This window comes from Chrysochloris asiatica, unplaced genomic scaffold (genome assembly GCF_000296735.1).
Source record: "Chrysochloris asiatica unplaced genomic scaffold, ChrAsi1.0 scaffold00106, whole genome shotgun sequence".
Classification (NCBI taxonomy): Eukaryota; Metazoa; Chordata; class Mammalia; order Afrosoricida; family Chrysochloridae; genus Chrysochloris; species Chrysochloris asiatica.
Genome location: NW_006408624.1, coordinates 5,995,175 through 6,000,989, shown reverse-complemented (window position 1 = coordinate 6,000,989; position 5,815 = coordinate 5,995,175).

Below are 5,815 nucleotides of genomic sequence, written 5' to 3'. Positions count from 1 at the left end.
TCTCCCCCATCTCCCCAAAGTGATATCTCCTTTCCAAGTTGAGGACCCTCCCCAAGTCCATACACATCTATACCCAAGGAATCCTAACTAAACATCCTCAGTGTCTTCACAGTACAAGTGTCAATGCATGACAAGGGTTCATCCAACCTGCAGGGGAAAACATGCTGTCCCTAACCACTCCCCCTGCCCCTGTTGCAAGAACCTTGGTGGTAGTTATGTGCCGTGGAGTCGATCTCAACTCATAGTGACCCTGTACAGGGTTTCAGAGGCTGTAAATCTTTACAGGAGCAGAAAGCCTCATCTTTCTCCCATGGGACAACTGGTAGTTTTGAAGTGTTGACCTTAAGGTTCGCAGCCTGATTCATAACCACAATGCTACCAGAGCTCCTTTGCAAGAACATTGGTGCCATGCAAACCATAGATCCAATCAACTAGGATTTAAGAAGTCTAGAGCAATCACTAGACTCCTGGTGTGGCACTGTAGGATCAGCACTGGGCTGTGAACCACAAAGTCAGCTGTTCGAACCCACCAGCCACTCCTCAGAAACCCTATACAGGGTTGCTATGAGTCAGAATTGACTCAGCAGCACTAAACAACTCTATCACTTAAGAGGGAAAACAATGAAACATATTGAGCACCTCCTGTACATCGTAGCCATTGTGATATGCTGTTTCTGCCTGAGTTCATTTCACTCTCACAGGTAAGTGAGGTATGTGTTCTCCTCCTGGTGGGGCACTACAGGATAAGCACTGGACCACAAGATCATTTGAACCAGCAGGTCAGCGGTTCAAACTCACCAGCCGCTCCTCAGAAATCCTATACAGTGTCACTATGAGTCAGAACTAATTCAACAGCACTTAACAACAATAACAAGGTGGAATAAACTAGCTAAGTGTTGGACTCAGGAACAAGATAGAGCTGGGTTCAAAGCCTGGCTCTTCCACTCACTTGCTGAGTGATCTTGGGCAAGTTACTGCAGCTCTCTGAGTCTCTGACAGTCACTGGCTCTTTGGGCCTTTGTGAGGATTAAAGGAGATAATGGATAAAAGTGCCCTGTGGTACCAGGCACGTAGCTCCCAATCACTGTCAGGGCCTGTCCTTCCCGCCTTATCTCAACAGCACCCCTCCGCCCCGCCCCCACCAAGGTTTGCAGGCTGGGACAGATCTTTCCCACAGTGCCAGGCACTGGGCTGGGCACTCCCAGCAGGCACACACAGAAAATTCTTACTAATTGGCAGATTTCCCCAGTTCCTGTTCCAGGCCTTAACTGCAGAAAGCACTCTTTCTCCCAGACCATCAGCATCCAGCAGGGATTCCCAGTGGGTGAGGGCAGGGGCTGGGGAAGCCTCCAGGGAGAGGCCCTTCTGTGTCTCTGAGCTCCAGCCATCTTCCTCTGACCTGACCACACCAGATCCTTCCCTAGTTCCCTGGGTCTGAGCTCCTACTAGAAAGCTTGACTAGCTTCTCCAAGGTCATGGCCACTTCAGGATCCCCCTAATCATTTGCTGCAGTGCCCTATCTCCTAGTTCGTTAGTTGGACCCTGAAACATGCTCACCCCAAATTCCCCTATCACTCACTCCAGAATCCCAGGCTCTAGTCTACCGTCTGCTCAATCCTGTGGTCCCCAGCACCACCCTCACAATCACACACACACTCCAAGCCTGCAGCCAAATCAGCACTAGCCATGCCCTCTGCAGGGCCCTGAAGCCTGGTAGAAAAATCACAGAGGCACTTTGACAGTAATCAAAGACACGCATAAATGAATATGTGTAAATCATATGCAAACCAAGGTAAGAATTTACATCTCTCACTGCTGAGTCAGCACCTCGAGGCACTAGGGAGGCTGCCTTGCGGCTCAGGAGGTTTGGGACAAGGGGCCTCGGCATCGGCATCAAGGGCTGCACTGCTAATCATCATCTGAGATCTAGAACTAACAGGATAGATGTATAAACCACTATTTATTGATTACCAAGGGAATGTCAGGCATTCTCCAATACGCTAGTGCATTGTTGTTGTTAAGTGCCCGTCTAGTTGGTAGCAAACTTGTTTAGGGTTTTCTAGGAGTCCTGGTGTGGCGCTGTGGGTTAATGTGCTAGACTGCAAAGTTGGTTTGGACCACAAGGTCAACCGTTCAAACTCACCAGCCGCTCCTTGGAAACCCTATACAGGGTTGCTATGGGTCAGAACCGACTTAATGGCACTTAACAACAACAACAAGGAGTGACTGATGAGTTTGAACAATGGACCCTTCAGTGCTTATCCTACAGCACCACATCAGGACTCGAATATGCTAGCTACTTGTTGTTGTTGTTAAGTGCCGTTGAGTCGGTTCTGACCCATAGCGACCTTGTACAGGGTTTCCGAGGGTGTAAATCTTTATGGGAGTAGAAAGCCTCATCTTTCTCCCACGGAGCAGCTGGTAGTTTCTAACTGCTGACCTTAAGGTTTGCAGCCCGATTCGTAACCACAACGCTACCAGAGCTCTTAAATGAGATAACATGCAAAGTGCTTAAAATGTTACTTGGTATCTAGTAAGCACCCAATATGTATGAGCTATTAATATCATTGGATTTAACTGCTATAGTAACAATAACCATTATTGTAACTGCCATTCATACTCTATAAATACTATAGTAATAATAGTATTTCTAGTGTAACAGATAGTACCCGTCCTGTATCTCTAGGCCCTGCCTTTTGTGACTTTCAGCTCCCTGAAACTGAATCTTTGCCTGCAGGGTTTTTACTCAGCTTCTAGGAGCCAGCTTGGAGACCCTAGGTGGCACAAATGGTTAAGTGCTCAGCTATTAACTGAAGGTTGGTAGTTCAAACTTATCCAGAGCTGCTTTGAAAGAAAGACTTGACCATCGGTTTCCAAAAGGTCACAGTGATGAAAACCCTATAGAGAAGTTCTATTCTGCATATAAGGGGGCACCAAGAGTCAGAATCGACTCAAAGCAACAAGTCTGGCTTTTCAGATTTTTAGGAGCCTGTTCTGCCCTCCCAGGAGCAGACTAACAGTTGTGGGAATATAAAAGACACAGTCCACTCACTCATCAAGTGGGGTCACTGTCAGATGTGTGCTCCATGGAGTACCTCAGTGGGACAGAGCTCAAATCAGTTGTCCACAGTGAGAACTTGCAGCTTGCTTGATGAAGGTGAAGGTGCCTCTATTGGTCTCCTTCCTCCTCTGTCCTGACTCATTTCCCCACTCTGCCCCCACTGTTTCCTGAAACCACACTTTCCTGTTATTGTTGCTGGGTGTCATCAAATTGATTCTAACTCATCAAAATGCTATGTGACAGAGTAGAATTGCCCCATAGGGTTTCCTAGGCTGTAATGATTAGGGAATCAAACTGCCAAGGCTTTCTGCCACACAGCCACTGGGTGGGTTCCAACCATCAACATTTCAGTGAGCAGCCAGCCACTTCACTGAACCATTGCACCACAGAACTCATGCGTGCAAATCCTTATTTTAGGGTCAGCTTCTAGGGAAACCCAAACTAAGACACCATGCTGATCTCATTTAGACTTCATGGCAAAACTCAAAGAAAAAACAAGCCCACTGCCATCAGCTCGATTTCAGCTGATAGGGACCCGATACAGGATTTCCAAGACTATAAATCTTTACAGGAGCAGATGTTGTTGTTGTTGTTGTTGTTAAGTGCTATTGAGTCAGTTCTGCCCCATAGCAAACCTGTATAGGGTTTCCGAGAAGCGACTAGTGAGCTTGAACCACCGACCTTGAGATTCAAAGCGACTTTGCATTCCAAAGCATTAACCCATAGCGCCACACAGGAACAGATAGCCTCAGCTTTCTCCCTAAGAATGACTGGTGGGTTTGAACTTCTGACCTTTCAGTTAGCAGTCTAATGCCTTACCTACAGTGCCACTAGAGTTCCTTATGACAAACTGTGTTGTTGTTGTTAAGTGCCATCGAGTCAGTAGCTACTCATAACGACCCTGTACAGGGTTTCCGAGGCTGAGTCTTTTCAGGAGCAGAAAGTCTCATCTGTCTCCAGTGGAGTGGCTGGTGGCTAGAACCACTATCTTTGTGATCAGCAGTCCAGTGCTTATCCTATAGAGTCACAGCCCTCCTCTATATCAAACTGATGGTGGTGCTTGGTGGTTGAGTGCTGTGGAGTCGGTTCCCATTCATAGCGATCCTGTATAGGGTTTCCAAGGCTATAAACTATGGGAGCAAAAAGCCTCATCTTTCTCCAGTGAAACAACTGGTAGTTTCAAACTGCTGACCTCGAGGTTCGCAGCCCGACTCGAAACCACTATGCAGTACCCTTAGCTGGATATCAGACTCCTGACCATATTCTACAAGACCCTGCCCAGCCTGGCCCACCTTCCTCATGGCCCCCAGCTCCAGCTCACTCTGCTCCAGAAACACTGGCTTATTCTGTTCTTTGGGCACCCAGTACTCCATGGGACCCTTATGTCTGCCACCTCCCTGGCTGAAAACACTTTCAGTGGCTCTCTGTATGACTGGTCCATCTCATTCTCCAGGTCTCAGATCAAACATCACCTCCTCAGACAGGCCTTTCTCAACCACTGATTCTAGACCCTTCCAAGCAACTCTATTGTATCACCTAACAGAGTCCTTTCATAATGCTTACTACACTCTGTAGTTTTCTTGTGTACTTGTTTACTGGCTGGTTCTCTTCCCTTTTCCTCTAGAATGTAGGTTCCCTGAGGATAGGAGACTTACATCCCTAGTGTCTGCCTCAAAACAGGTGCTCAAAAATATGAGCTAAATAGAAGGATGGACTATTTTTATTTCCAGGTTACCTGTGAGAAAACTGTACTTTAGGGTGTTTGTGCAAATTGCTTTAACTGGTAAGAAACAGAGTCTTTACTCAAAATCAAGTCTGCCTGACTCCAAAGTCCTTAGTAGTAACTATGTGGTGGTATTCTACTTTCATTTTACAGATAAGGAAACTGAGGCTCTAGAAAATTTGCTAAGCCTCCTTATTATAAGACCAGTGCTCCGACTATACTACAGCCCTACTCCACCTCCAAACCATTGCCTAGTGCAAAAATCCTTCTGTACAAGCAGACCAGCCTGGAGCAGCCAAAGGAACAAAAAATACATCTTAAAAGAAAGACCAACAGGAAAAATCCAAAACAAAAACAGCAATTTGATTACCTACTACAAGAACCAAGCAAGTTGTTCATTGGGAAGCCATCAAGGTAAGCAATCAACTCCCTTCAGGACTGAAAGAACCAAAGGGAACACACAAGCAGGTATGTAAGCTTGCTGGTGACCACATTGTTCTACTGGTGAGTGGAAATGGGGAGAAGGCAGCAATAAAGATTTAGGTTGAGTTTGACTACATTCCATAGATTCCCGTCAACCTAGAACTGAGAGAAAGAAGAGGAAGGACTGGTTGGTCCTGGTGACATTTGGGCCCATGGACAAGGACCTAGCCACAGAGGGCTAGAACTAAGAGTGAAGCATCCAGCTGATATGAAGTGAGGAGAGATGCACAAGAACACCGATACTTGCAGAACCCATTTGACCTAGCTTCAATGGTTTGATGATCAGAACTCTACTAAAGGAAGATGAAAAAAATTTTTTTTTTGATTATGGAAATAAGTGTAAATTGTTACAATTTGATTAACTTTACCTATACTTATGGATTGAGAAGAGGCCATGGAACGAGGGATATCATTGCTGATGTCTGATGGATCTTGGCTGAAAGCACAGAGTATCAGAAAGATGCTTACTTGTGCTTTATTGACTATGCAAAGGCTTTCGATTGTGTGGATCATGACAAGCTATGGACAACATTGTGAAGTATGAGTAT